Here is a 16,628-nt window from a genome sequence, read left to right on the forward strand (position 1 = left end):
TATCATAGCAAACCATACATCAATGGAAAGCTTATTTATTCAGCTTTCAATTTCGAAAAATGTATCCTTATGTCTGGTTTTGTGGTCCAGGATCACATATAAATACAAATGCATATTTATTTTGATATAAGAAGGGTAATGTAGTCACAAGGTTTTTATTGCTGTAGATAATTTCTTACCTCATCAATAATAATACCTTTGTTATTTACTTCATCTCTTTCATATTTTACTGCTATTATTTACTTCTTTGCAGCTTTAGTTATATACAATTTAAATTTCAATAGTATTTAAAGATTTCCACTTTGCACAACTCATTAGTGTGTAATTGTATGTACAACAAAGAACATTTAGTGCGCTGTTGATTACAGCTTTATCTTAGGGGACGACTCATTCGCTCAATCATGGTCGCATCCTGATTGCAGAAGCCTCAACAGACATTGATCCTTCAGCAAAGTAGAGTTTTGTTTCTTTCGACCTGCGAGTCCAGCTAATGTAGCCTTGATACCCCGGACCACAGGCAGGATTTAGAGCATTGTGTAATGATAAACAGCTATGAAAGCTAAGTCTGAAATCTACAATGATATGATCGCGGCCTTCCAAACAGGATCAAGTCTCACATCAAACTTTAAAATAATAGTGATTCCAGCCTCTCAGTGGTGAGGCCTGTTATCAGCCCTAAAGCTGCCCTGTCAATGGAACAAATTTGCAGTCTGAAAGAGCAATGAAAGAATGCCACCTTAAATGTTTTCTTTGCTCACTTTGTAAGAGGACAAAAGCGAAACACTTAAATACGCAATGGGATTGACTTTTACTGAATGAAGACCATTCTCGTCTCAAACTACAATTGAAACAGTCAGGTTTTAACCTTCTGGTAAAAACTTACAAAGAGCTCTGTTTAATAATCAGATTATATTACTCGTATTACAATTGCCAAATAGTTTTGATAGCTTTAAAATGTAGTTTGTATAAACAGCTGAATACACAAGTGGCTCATAAACATACAATCAAACCTAATGAGTGGTTAACCCTTCATGTTCTGAGGGCTTTCTGAATGAGTCATCAGCTGCTCTGCATGACACTGATTGTGTGTCACACAGCACAATAAGTAATGGCTGAGTCTCATTGTTGCAGACTTAGAGGTTGAATTGTAGACAGAAATGGAGAACCAGAGTCAATGTATCTAGCTGTAAAGTGCTGATTAGAAGAGAGATGTAACTGCAGTTTGTCGTCCCTCTGTGGACCTGCTGTTAATGTCTGGTGCAGTATTTAAAAAAAACATGCCACATCAGCAAACACAATTATCAGAAATCAAACTGGACCTATAGCCATGAGGATGAGCATAGAATGGAGAGAGAGGGCTGGAATGCAGTGTCTGGTAATTAAAAAACATTTTATCAACCCAAACAGTCTTCTCTCTCTTCCTCTCCATCGACAAGCTGCTTAGCCGAGACAGAGCAGTTTGACTATAGACACATGATCTGCTGGGGTTTCACTCTCTGATCTGGAGAAAAAACTGGAATAAAAGACAAGTTGGGAACGTTTCCATCATGGCAAAATTGGTAGTGAGATTTTCCACTATTTTTCAAAGACATACATTTTCTGATATTATTGTCTGTAAAAATTCAGAAAAGGGTTTGATCAGAGAGTTGTATCAACCTGAAGAGGTCAGTCATATAAATCAGCAAAAAGACTTGCAATTTCTGAAACTTCACACATTTGTTCCTCAGTTTGTAAAAGATCAACACTACATTAAGGATTGACTGTCACACCACTCACCCACCGGAGCCACTGCATCTGGATTGTGTCCACCACTCTGATTGGAATGGCTAAAGTGTGTGCAATATGTAAATGAGATCCTCATTGCTTCCATAAAGTAGTGATGCACATGCATAATAAATTGGCTAGTTAATATTTTATTACCCGTTTATTTTGCTCATCTATCACTGTAGTGAACGAGTCTGCATTGGGTACCAACTACATCTCACTTTGCATAAGAGAAATACAGTTGGCATCTATAATGTTAGACAACATTGTCAGTTTTTGCACAAATAAATATTTTCCAAATTACATATTCATATTATATATATACATTTATATTATTTATTTTTATATAAATTGTATTATAATACAAATGTTTGTATTAATTTTGAGTAATTAGTAGGCAATTAGGAACCTCCTTTTATATACCTTTATTATAATACATTTATTGTTCTGTAATACTTCAGTCTCTTTGAGAAAACACACTGAATCTCAAACAAGCCGTATCAGAATTTGTACAAGATAGTACAAGATTTGTACAAAATAGTAATTGCTAAAGAATGTGTTGTTATGCTGTGCACTAACTGACAAACGCCCTCACTATCTACTGCCAACACCACGTGTTGTGGCCTGGCTTTGCCGTGACTGCCCTAACATCTGCTTGTTAAATGGGATCATTATAAGCATATTAAGAGGTCAGTGGGATCAAGGTTTTGTGTTTAAACTAGTCCATTTCCACAGTCATATCAGAGCAGAAACACTGCGAGAAGGGAGTTGATAAATCAAGCCTGAGGGGGTCTGGTAATAGCTCTGAGCCAGGTAGCACAGCCCTCTCAGCTTATCCTATTCGTCACCTTAAACGTTCTGCCAGCGTGCATGCTAATGTACTCACAGCACTGCCTCTAGATCTGACCTATACTGAAGACATAAGTGCTCTGCTCCCTTTGTTTTAGACAGCCCTAGTCCTGTTAAGAGATCTAGTAATGGCTGCAGTACCATCCATGTCTATAAGCACACTCACACACATCTTATTTTACACTTTAAATTGTTTCTAGATATTATCTGTTGCACATGGCACACTATTACAGACCTAAATATAGTATATTATACAATATACATTCTATACACATTTTTATACTGATCGTAAATTGCATATTTTGTGTACTGTATACACTGTATACCGTGTAAATATACACTACCACTCAAAAGTTTTGTGTCAGTAATATTCTTTTTTAATTAGTACATTTATTCATCAAGGATGGATTGAAAAGGATGCATTATATTTTTTGTCTGTATGAAAGAGAACAAAAAAAACCTCATTTTGTGTTCCACAAGACAATTAAAGACATTTATAATGTTAATTATCACTTTTAAAGTATATAATGTAAAGATTTCTATTTCAAATAAATTCTGTTATTTTAAACAAAGAATCTGTTTCCGCAAAAATATTACAATAGTAAATTATTAAATATATATATATATATATATATTTTTTTTTTTTATATTTCACTATATTACATTATTTAAATCATTTTTACTGTTTTTGTTTTTTTTTTTTCAAATGTGCATAAGATGCTTCTTTCAAAAACATTTTTTTTTTAATTTCCCCAAAATTTTGAAGGGTAGTGTTATAAGCGATACAGTCAGCTGGTCATTATTCCAAAATAAATACTGACCGGCACCCCAACACAAAGCAGAAAGGTCTTACATCACTCTGAATCTGTTTATTTTGCAATAATGAATGAATGACTGACTGTGTGTTGAAATACTGATTAATTATTTTGGCTTATTTATTAACACAGGTTTCATGGATGAGTTGTATACTGTCGTCAACTAAAATTTTCTTTATTAAGACATTTTTGAGCACTAATACTGCAACGGACCAATCAGAATGAGGTGTAACGTGGCTAAAAAATGTATCTGTATTTTAATTTTGATTTTGATTGAAAATTAGAACTAGGGCTGAATCTGGTCTTTCACAACATTCACATCCTGGAATAAATGTTCTCTTCTATCAGGCTGATCAAATATCCCAGCTTCCTCATCTCAGTTATATTTGAAGACAGAATTAATGGCCAGAACTAGAAGCAAATGTATAAAAGTACCAGAGGTATCGAGGTATTCTGCCCAGTATCGATCCTAAAGCAGCTCCCGTATGCTTAATCCAGCAGACGGCATGATGAGCAGGCTCCAGAGGGTCATTTACAGCGTCTGTAAGTATCCAACCGCACTGCCTCATTGTAAAACATAACAAAAGCAACTGAAATACAAGCCTGGACTGTACCTGTGCTCTATAGCGTCAATTTTTCATTAAAAACCACAATCCTGCAGCTGAGCCTCAGGGAAAGCCACAATGCAGCCCTCTAACACAAGGGCAAACACACGGGACCTGACGCCAGCCTTCAAAAAATAAAAAAGCAGTAAATAAATAGATAAATTGAGGTGGGTTTTTGCGAAAGGCTTGAATGTAAATGGAGTATTGAATGTAACTGGGTTTGTCCAGCATGCAACATTTGGGCTTTTATGTCTGTGGGTTTCTTTAATGTTAAGAAAGACTCCAGCTCCCTTTGTGTGCAGAAAGCTGATTTAGTGCACTAAAGAGCGCTGCGAGATCCACCGCACATAAGCAGCTAATGTTACATACTCTAAAGTAGCTTGTAAATATCATACAGAGTGTGGAAAACATCTATAACTGGCACATTAAACAGATGTTGGTCTGTTGACTAAGCTAGAATGCTGTGTTTTGTGCTTCTTTATGTGTGTAGTGCTAGCTTGCGCCTTTGTGTAATTACAGGGTAAAAGTTCAGGCTATAAAAACCCTCAATGACATAGGAAATGTTTGACTGTCATGTCTTGTGACCCCTGACTGTGATGGAGAACGGCCACACGTTTCAATCATGCAGAGGTACGCAGGTCAAAGACAGCACATTTGATGAATGGCACTTGGCCTTTATGGTTCTCGATATGTGTTTTGTGTCTGAAATCGGAGGGTCATTTTCAAGCCGAAGAAACTAATCTTAACCAACATGTACTAATCACAGTCCAAGCGAAAGAAAGGATCCTGATGCAGTTCCTTCCCATTCTGTCCATATAACAGTGCCCTCTGGTGGTAGAACTGGCTTGAGCACCTCACAACATTGACATAAAATAAAACATACCTCAAAAAAATCAGCTTGAAGCTTCTTGGCAAACAAAGCCATTGTGAGCAGATCTCGTTCCATGACTGTGTGGAAGGAAATGGAGATGGCTCATTAGGTGTGCTTGCTTTGTAGCGGGGGATCCATCTGTGAAACATGCAGCACATGAGGAAACAGAAAGGAAATTTATGATTGCTAGAATCGATGTGTGAGAGATATTCTGTGTTGACACATCCTTGGCGGATACGAATCTCACTCTCTCTTTGTTTCTCATTCTCCCATCTCCTTCCCAAGAGATTTTCTCTCCTGTCACAACCCTGGATCGTCCAGCCGCTAGAGGTCAAAGGTCAAACTCTAAAAGAGAAATTAGTTTATTGACACAATAAGACCTGGCAGTTTATTTGATGTTCCATCACACAGTGTTCCAACCTTCCTCATGTTTGCCTCTCAATTTCACAGATCCCATGGGAAGGAGAGAAACAGAAGCTATATAAATGAGAAATCTATCAAGGGTGTTATCATGCTCTGAGGTCCCTTGATCCTGAGTCCAGTTCACATAGTGGCTAATCTGGTTTAGGTGCCTCATATTGTAATGATAGAGAACTTGTTAAATTCCTGTTCGACTGAATAATAACAAAACTGAATCAAAGCTATTTAATTACACAGGTTTCTGTGATTAAGCACAATTAATTACATTACATCTACAATACGTTTATAGTTATATACAACACATTTATATATATATATAGTAAGTATATATATACATTTATATTTATATATAAAGATTATATATTTAAATTAATAATGTATATATTTATATACTTATTTATTATATTATATACATATTGTTATTTTGATGAATAATAATTATATACAATGATATATACAATGATTATATATATAACTATATATAATAAAAATATACAAACACATTTTTATACATTTATATTTATTTTATATATAAAAATACTGTATATTTCTAAAAAATATTTACAGAATGAATTCCCAAATTAAAGCAGAGTCAACATAAATAATATTAGTTTAATGGCATAATTTTACTATGTATCAAGTACTGTTGACTTTATTTTTAATACTGATACCAATACCTCTATCAAACTGATTTTATTTTCCAGTTTCTGGGGATAGAATTATACATTTTAGCCATTTAACATTATATTTGAAATATATATATATATATATATATATATATATATATATATATACACATACACATACACATACATATATACATACATAAAATGATCAAATATGCATAAACTAAATTATCGGACTAATGACTATGTTGTATTTATAAACAACAAGATCATTATCAGTCACATATAAACTTTTAATAATAAGTAAAATGGATATAAATAATTTAGTTACATGGTATATCAATGTAACATTTAACAAACATGCAATCATAAAAAAAGGAATCAATCAATTTCACAACAAGCTCTTCAATAGGGAATATTGAGCTTTGAGTTGCAGATATTTGCCATTGGCAAACACACATCTGCAGTCATTATGTTCCTGGAGCACTGAATGAAAAGTGCTTAACCTTTGCTGTGCACCTACATCTGTTCAATCAGATGAGCAGACATTCAATAAGGTGGATTATCGCCACTTGACAGCTGATCTAAAATGGAAATAAAACAGCCAGTTTAGCAGAGCATGTGAAAGAGGCGAGCCATTTGTTTTTCAGGTTTGAATCTGTGAATATACACAAGCATGTGCATCAGGAAAATTTAATGTATAAGAGCTGGATGTGACCACTCATTAACACACAATTGTCTAATGATGTGAAAAACAAGGCCTCTGACACTTTACCAAGACTAAGCACCTCATCTACCCTAAACACAGACATATTCTCTCTCTCGCTCTATCCTGGAGAGGGTGATAAATGCCCATGCAAGCAAGTCAACCAGACGATCAATCAGAGGCCAGCCCTCTTTCATCTGGTCAATCGCACTCTTGTTTCTGCTGTGGGAGAATGGCACAATGACTTTACCACTTAATTATGTTGTTAATTGCTGTGTTAAGATTTCTGCAGGAGGTCCCTCAGGTTAGTAATTGAGGGTGGTCTCACCTGCAGACTCCAGGCACGCTGCATTTATTCACAATTCAATAACTTGAGTCAGGCGATAATGATCATCTGTTTTCAAATGCTGCTGCCCTTACTGTTAACCCGCTCTCATAGGAAATATTGATATTCTCCACAGCAAATTGCTTGATGAGTAAAGCGGTGTATTTTTAAAGATTTCAGGCCCTGGAGAATATTGTTGATTAAGACATTTATTTACATCGCTTTTAAAGAATTTTTAAAACTCACTTTGAAATTGATTAATTTTAAACAATTAATTTTTAAATGTTTCTGAAAGAAGTCTCTTATGCTCTCCAAAGCTGCATGTATTTGATTAGAAATACAGTTAAAACAATAATATTGTAAAATAGCACTGCAATTTAAAATATTCATTTTAAAATGTAATTTATTCCTGTGATAGCAAAGCTGAATTTTCAGCAGCCACTACTCCAGTCTTCAGTCTTCATGTGAACTTTTCAAATACACATACTTGCAGTGACAGATATGCAATTTGATGGAATAAAAATGAACATACCACACTTAAAATCTTAATAGAACAACTGAATTTTTTTTTTTTTTTTTATCTGATCACTTTTATAAAGGAAAGACGTCTTCATCTGCTGATGCTGAGTTATAGTCATAAGGCAGCTCTGTTACAACAGCCTGAGGTTGAACCACACACTTTGTGCCTCAGGCTAATAACCTAAATATGCCCCTTAATACGGCCACCTCAACAAGAGCCACACTTGACGTGCTCGCATCATAAAGCATGTGGATTGATTACCTTGCAAAGTACAGAAGAAGTAACCTTACATTCATCTGGCCAAGTTTCAGTGCGTTCCCTCCTGTGGTGCTTCCAGAACAGCCAATAATTAAACAATATGCACACAGGCTGGTGAATAGCAGGAGTTGCTCTCAGCTTTGGAGAGGGTTGTGCATGGGGCAAGGGAGGCCTAGCTGTGTCTACAGCTGGGACTGTAGCAGTTAACACTCTTAATGCACCATTAACATAAACTATAACATTTGACTGAACCTGCCACGCACTCCTACACACATACACATCACGCTGTCTGGCCCATTAACACAACTATAACATTACAATGAAGAGTTTCACACACAAACACACTATTACGCACAGTGTAACCATTACCACAAGCTGTAACATTAGGCTTCACCAGATATAATGACGGCACTAAACCAATAGTAGAGAATGAGCATGCCAAACTGTGATGTGGCTGTTTAACGTTGTATAACCTGTATCTAGATGAAAGTAATAAACAAAGTTTATTAAATTCTATTCAGTGTGGATTTAGTGTGCATTAAGGGCATGTTTCCAACAGTCGCATGTATATGGTCTTTTAAGTGGCCAAGTCCGCAAATGCTGAGACAGGCTCTGTGAATCACTAACTCGGTTGAATTGATTAAAAACTTTAAGCGAGTCATTAAGCGCCTTCATGAGCGAGTTTTCGAATCATGCAAATGATTTCTCTAGTAAAAAAGTAATATATTTAAAATACATTTATTTCATAGTTCAAATCTATTAACAAATTTACTGTATAATCGCTCGAAACTTACTGATGTAAAAATTATAAATAAACTTTATTTGGAGTACTACTTGTGTAGAATGATCTAAATGCAAGATATTTAAAGGGTACTTACTTGCAATAGTTCCACTTTAGCACAATCAAATATACTTCAATATATCTTTAGTCGGACTTCAGCACTACTTTCGCACAATTAAAATGCATTAAGCACAAAATTATTAGTTCCAATTTAGCAGTCTTTAAGTATACCAGTTTAGTATACTAAAAGTGCAATGGCAGGATATTTTTATTAAGCGTATAAATATGCAAATGTATTTGTAGTATACTTAACATTAAATAAATATATTATATATATGTATGTATATTTATTTTTCACTAGGTTTGTTCAGCAACACTGATTGATCCAATACCACCACTACTGTATTTTATTTACTTGGATACAAGCAAGGGTTAATTCTGCTGTGGCTTTATTTGGAACCACTTTTACTGATGGAACAAAAACAGACAGTAAAACGCCATTCACTCAGAATGCCTTTTATTATAGAAAAAACAAAAGACACAGGCAGTAGTATAGGTAATATACAAGGTCTCGAGAAGCATTTTTCTGTGTTTTTAGAACGCAGTGTCATGTGTGACAAAAGATGTGAGATGTCAGCACAACGTTCAAAGATGTTAGTCTAGTGCATGTTTACATATAAAAAACTAAGGAAATGCAGTGCAGTGGAACTGGCCTCCAAGTAAATATAGTATATTATAGTATATATACACGGCATATAGAGGCAAACTCATACCATGGTCCACATGCAAGATAAAATACAAAAGTTTTCTGAACATGAGAGAGAAACAAACATGCAGTAAAAGCCCACTGACACAGTGCAATAACCTCTGTTTTCTGTGTACTGTGAACAGGCTTGCCATTGATTAAAACAGCAAGGTGTGCAATAAAGCGCAGGCGAAGTGCTGGCTCCATATGGCCTCAGACCCCGAGGCTGTGAGCTCGCTCTTAAGCCTCCCCCTGCTCCCCTGCTCCCCTCTCTCCTCTTCCCAATTCTACAGATGGTAAAAACACAATTCAAAGCCCCAACACAATGGGTCCTTGGCAGCAGTTCAACCATTTACTTCAGTAATTAACAGTGCAGATACCACAACAATTATGGGATGGATACTAACTATGTCACCCTGAGAATTAGAGTGAGCTAACAGCTTGTTCTGCATGATAGGTGACTCTACTGTAAAAATATATAAAATGGGATACTTCTAAACAGTGATAAACAACATCCTTGCAGAACATCGTGATTACCTCATAATTAGCTCACAAAAGTTCCCGTCGAGCAGCAAAATGTAGTAATTAAAGTGTGACAGAAAATCTTTGTAAGCAGCAGAAAAATTTACATTTCAGCCTTATGTGTACTGATTACATATTAAATCAATGCATTGCCAACTGCTAAGCACAAATTAGCCCTACACTGAAGGGTCTGTAATTGCAGCAGAATGAAGGGCTTGCCTTACTTTCTCTCACTGCAGACAATAACTTCAAAGTGAGGCCTTCATTTATTCCTCCATAATTATGTCCAAATCCCACTCAAATTATCCCATCTAATCATCTATTCTCTAGAAGCATGCTGAATGTATACTACTACATATCTAAAAGGTTTTATGATCTGGATACTCGCAAGCCATCAAGCACTCTTTTGGACATAAATACATTGCAAACACAAAATCTAGACAGCTGCTGGGCTACTTGAGCCCACAACAGCTCTTATACTTAGTGTTGGCCTATTATATAGTATTTGAATAGAACACTGTACTACTAAATTATATATGCTTAAAACAAATATGTACACTGAAACATTTTTTGCTATTTTGATTAAATGTTAATTATGCTTCTAGCTAAATAATTGTAAGTGGCTACATGTGTATTTGTTGTCAAATAAATAAAATGTGAACCAGAAAAATTTGCTCTCTTATCTAAAATATTCATAAAAGGAAGTTGTTATTGTCTTTTCTTCCCCACTATGACGTACATCTTAATGAAATGACTTCTCAAATGAGGAAAAATGTAGGACAGGAGTTGTTTTTGTCCATCAGGAATTGACTGGATTCTTTTCGTTTGTCAGGGAAGTGACAAATGCCATTTTTGACAGGAATGAAAACGAGGCTGTGAGGGACAGAAGTACAGTGCGATCAAAAGTCTTTCAATAGAAAAAACTCCATGGAACATGAGAGGCTATCACTCTCAGCCTAATTTTCATTCTATTGCTGTGATCTCCTGTATCCTGTATTATCCTGTAGTATGAAATCATTTTAAATCGTTAACAAATGACTCACTGAAAAGCCTTTTTTGCTTCTTTGCTGAAAAGCGTGTTTTATTCTCCAAGGTTGCCAATCAAGTGACTTCCCCTAAAATTCTACAGATGGTACTTCAGTATGTGTGGGAATAACTGATAACAGTTTGACCTCTTTTTCATCAGCTCTACACCTTCCAGCAAAACACTCCATGGTGTGACGTGATTAGTTAATACTTTTAAATGCATCACCAACAGAATTAATCTCTCATAGATGCAGTTCAGCACAAAAAACAAACAAAAAAACACTGCCTTTATTTAAGCAATCAAGGCAGAGGCCAATTGCATATAATCCTGTGACAAACCAATTAGAAATATATTGTCTATATTCAGCTTTTGTGTAGATGGTAATAGTGGGCACCACACCACACACTGCAAGCTTGTTATACAACTACATTTTGGGCAATGCTGTTCTGTCCTATGGAATGCATCTATACCTGACGGAAAAGGCACATTACCCAAGACCATATGCTGCCGAAGTTCCAACAGGGACCGTATTACCGTCTAATTCTGCATTGCAGGAAATGAAGGAATCAGTGCTGGCATTGAATCTGATTAACTCCGCATGACTCCATCAATACCCCAGTGAGCTGGTCTGCTTCTCTCTCCACAGGTGAGCACCGTGTTCCCATTCCCAACAACAACACACACATACACACAAAAGTGTCCATTTATCTCCAGAGGTGAGGAGGAATTGTCTGCAAATGATCTTACAAGATGATCTCCTGCATGAATAATAAATATAATTGCATTTAGAGGAAAGAGAGAGAAAGGGAAACAGATCTAGCTACTGCTGCGACTGCAACACAAACATACCGTTATTTGTTATGCCAATAAAGCACATTGAGCAACAATTGAGAATGATCGGATTTAAAGGAATAAATATAATCAAAATACCAAATTAGCACTAATAGTCTGACTATTAAAGCTCACAAAAGTAGACCCGAAAAAACCCCCGGCTCAAGTCAGCTTCTTAATTATTCTTGTGCATGCAGCATTTCCAAGACTCGTGCGCCCTAAGTGCAGATAAAGACACCTTCTGCTGGTAATTAGAGCTAAATAATATCAGACATTATAGCTAATCATTTTGACTGCAAATTTGATTAAAACCTGCGTATAATTCTGTCTAGTTTTTGCTTTTCTGAAAAAAAGGGTCCATGTGTTTTGCAAAACCATAGTCAGGAAAAAAGCGACGCATTAAAACAGGCTGATTATTCTTTTCCAAAAACCTCGGGAAACATATAAACATAAAAAGAATAACACGCCCAGTCCTAATCTTTTATAGCTCATTTGCGTTAAATGAGAAGGAATTACTGTGCATCACTACGGCCTGCTACAACAGCAAGGCATTGGCCTTAATGGCTTTTTATTAGCTTAATCTCCAAATTAAATGGTGTTTGAAGCTGAAGACGCTCTCTTTTCTACACTGTTATTACCCCCATCATCATGAACCCATTTTCCTGCCGAGACCAATTTGAATAAGACGAGAAAGCTGCTTCAAATCTGTGATGGCTGTGTGTGTGTGCGTGCGTGCATGTGTGATGGACCTGCAGGCGAGAGAGAGAAAAAGAGAGAGATCCATAATGAGGGATGCTGGGGAATTGCCCTCCTGGAAGACCTGATGTGTTTCCAGTTGGCTGCCAGCTGCCAGAAATCAAGACAAACACTGATCATTGACAGGAGGATTAACACTGCTTCGCACAGACATAAGCACCTGAACACGCCGACGCACAGAGATCTTTTAACAGGCGATGCTTAAAGCAAAAACTGCATTAATTAAATCAGTTACAGGCTTTCAAACATCTTCGACTCATATATTCAATTAGTCAGCAACATGGTGTAGCTAGCAGGGGGACATTATGGGTGTAATTAACAACGTATTAATGTGTAAATGAGACAAAACTCTCTCGCTCTCCCTCTTTTTTTGTCACAAATTCACAAGTAAATAAATACGTCTTTGACGACACAAACATGTTTGCACCATATACTGTATTTGTATTAGATTTATGGGTGTTTTCTTAACTTAGGGCACTTAAAACACGTTTTACACACTCACTTCTTTAAAAAATTCTTGCATTTTTGTCATTCCACTAAATTGTCATTTGCAAATCCCAACTCATCGCAAATTACTTATTCTGTTTGATAAAATTCTGTGATTTGAAATATGAACAGTTGGAATAAAATGTCCTACTCATGTGCCCAACTCATTTGTCCTACTAAGGCAAATTCTAAAGCTAGCATTAAATTACAGCTTGTATGGAAACTATGCATAGTATAATATTTTGTTACTGTGATATTTACAAAGGACATTTTTCTTCACCTTCAAAAAAAAAAAATAGTTATTTGTTATAGAGGAAATGATGCATGACAGTGGTGTGTGTGTGTGTGTGTGTGTACACACAGTATATGCTTTTTTCAAATTTCTTGTGGGGTAAAATTTAAAATGTACGCACATGAAAGGCATTTAACAAGTACCAAAAATAAGCAGTGTAAAACTGATATATTTCTACAATACTCTCTTAGCTGGAAAGCTAGAGTACATCAAAGGTGCTGCATCCAAATTCACAACCCAAAACACAACAACTGATTTACTCCATGAAAACTTTTCTCTAAAATCCAGAGACATCTGTTATGAAATTTGAGTTATTAAATATTTCTTTGGCATTATTATTGCACAGCATAACCAATCAAAATGAGACTGATCAATTACATGAGCCAAATTACATGATACCAGCTGGGCTGTTTTTACTTCTTTTTGAACACTGGAACACAAAAACGCCTGTGTGGCGCTGACAAGGGGACAACATGACATGACAGCACAACGGAACAGCACTAGCTCCTCAGTGCTTCATTAGTATCCAGATGCTGCTCCTCTCCTCCCTGCAGCTAAACTGCTTTGACAGAAAGATACCACACAAATTTGGAATGAACAAATTGGCTTGAGACTTGGCTGTCAACATTTGGTAAGTTAATAACAGTGAAGAAATTATTTTGTCTTTCTCTCCACATCAGCAACTGTTGCTCTGATTGAAATCCATCTGTCTACATTAAGTCTGCACATGACCATGACCCAAACAAAGACTCTCAAATCTGAAAGCAGCACTGCGATCAGACCCTAAAGTAGCCCTGACTGCATTTACACTTTCAAATTCTTAAAATGATACTTCACCCAAAAATGAACATTCTCTCCTGCTTTACTCACCCTCATGCCAACCCAGATGTAGAAGACTTTCTTCAGATGAACACAAGAGTTTTAGAAAAATGATCCATCTCCTTGAATCCATTTAATATCACTTAGGACCCTCAAAGCTGATTCTTCAACAAACAGCAGAAAGTGAAAATGCTGGTAATCCATACAACCCTATTTGATGAATCAATGTTCTATGAAGTGAAACAATGGGTGCAAGTTAGAGAAAAACTTCTAATTTTAACTTATATTTTACATTTTTGCAGCATCAACTTTGAGAGTCCAATAAACTTATATTATATGGAGATTCTATTTCTAAGTATCCAAAACAAAAACCATATTTTTAAGCATGTTTAAAAAATATTTGTTGAAACCAGAACTGTGGATTTGCTATAATCTTGCTAGCTATATATATTTTTTCATATAATGTTTTTTCATATAAGTTGGGCAGTTGTGGCCTAATGGATAGAGAGTTGGACTTGTAACCCGAAGGTTGTGGGATCGAGTCTCAGGTCCAGCAGGGATTGTAGGTGGGGGGAGTGAATAACCAACACTCTCTCCACCCTCAATACCGCGACTGAGGTGAGACCCTTGAGCAAGGCACCGAACCCCCAACTGCTCCCTGGGTGCCCCAGCAATGGCTGCCCACTGCTCTGGATGTGTACACTTGAACGGGTTAAATGCAGAGCACAAATTCTGAGTATGGGTCACCATACTTGGCCACACACCACTTCCTTTTCCCTATATCATTTTTAAAAATAATTAAAAACATTACAGCATATAAATTATTAAACATATATATAATATAGATTTATACATAAAATAGCATTTTTTATCAACAAACTAGCATTGAGAATGATTTCCTTTTGTAGCTAAAATATATATTGAAAATAATTTCCAGGAGCATATATGCGAATAAAACTCAAAATGTATATTTTCATTTCCTTTATTACTATCATTATTTTATACCAATATTAGAACAACTGTTGTATCTCTATGTAAGAAATAAGGTCTGTTTTATACTGACTGTAAACTGTACACTATATATAGAATTATAGCAATTATGCATTTAAATATAATGGCAATGATTGGTAAAAAATAATCATGCCACAGTTAGGAGGGGAGGGCCATTGTTTTACATTTACTGTACATGTATTCATTTGGCAGACGATTTTATCCAAAGCGACTTAGAATTGAGGAATACAATAAGCGATTCATTATAAAGAGGCAAATAGACACAGGAAGTGCTTGCAATACAAAGTTTCAGGCATTGTTCAGACTAAATACTCGCTAGACAAGGAGAGGTTAAAGGAACACTCTACTTTTTTTGAAAATAGGCTCATTTTCCAACTCCCCAAGAGTGAAACGGTTGAGTTTTACCGTTTTTGAATCCATTCAGCCAATCTCCGGGTCTGGTGGTAGCACTTTTAGCATAGCTTAGCATAGATGGGGAAGTCGTGGCCTAATGGTTAGAGAGTCGGACTCGTAATCCAAAGGTTGCGGGTTCGAGTCTCGGGCCGGCAGGGATTGTAGTTGGGGGGAGTGAATGTCCAGCGCTCTCTCCACCCTCAATACCACGACTGAGGTGCCCTTGAGCAAGGCACCGAACCCCCAACTGCTCCCCGGGCGCCGCAGCATAAATGGCTGCTCACTGCTCCGGGTGTGTGTTCACAGTGTGTGTGTGTTCACTGCTGTGTGTGTGCACGTTGGATGGGTTAAATGCAGAGCACGAATTCCGAGTATGGGTCACCATACTTGGCAGTATGTCACTTCACTTCATAGATCATTGAATCTTGAAAATCGCAACTTTTCATTTTCCGTCAGTCTTAGTACACGATGTAACTACAGAAGAGTCAAGTTTTAAATAGGAAAAATATCAAAACGCTTTGGTCATTTTTGAGCGAGATGCTAATGGTCTAATCCGATTCAATGATCTATGCTAAGCTACGCTAAAAGTGCTACCGCCAGACACAGTGATCGGCTGAATAGATTCAAAAACGGTAAAACTCAACTGTTTATCTCTAGGGGAGTTGGAAAATGAGCCAATATTTTCAAAAAAAGTGGAGTGTTCCTTTAAGGAAAGAAAGCAAAGTTTTTTTTTGTTTGTTTTTTTAAGATGAAGTCAAGTGATGATGGATGAGATGAGTTTTCAGGTGTCTCTTGAAAATTGTCAGGGATTCAGCATTCCGGATAGGGGTGGGAAGTTCATTCCACCAACCAGGAACGGTGAATGAAAATGTTCTGGAAAGTGATTTTGTGCCTCTCTGTGATGGCACCACTAGCCGTCACTCACTTGAAGATCTCAGACTTCTGGAGGGGATGTAGATTCTCATAAGTGAGTGGAAGTAGGAGGGTGCTGAGCCTGTGGGTGTTCTATATGCAAGCATCAGTGTCTTGAACTTGATGCGAGCTGCAACTGGGAGCCAGTGCAGGGAGATAAAAAGAGGTGTGACATGGGCCCTTTTGGGTTTGTTGAAGACCAGTCGTGCCGCTGCAAATCTATACATTACATGTATAATGAGCAAACCAAGTTTAACTGTTTTTTTTCCCCCTGGTATGTAATGTATTGGTATG

This window comes from Barbus barbus (assembly GCF_936440315.1).
Source record: "Barbus barbus genome assembly, chromosome: 2".
Lineage (NCBI taxonomy): Eukaryota > Metazoa > Chordata > Actinopteri > Cypriniformes > Cyprinidae > Barbus > Barbus barbus.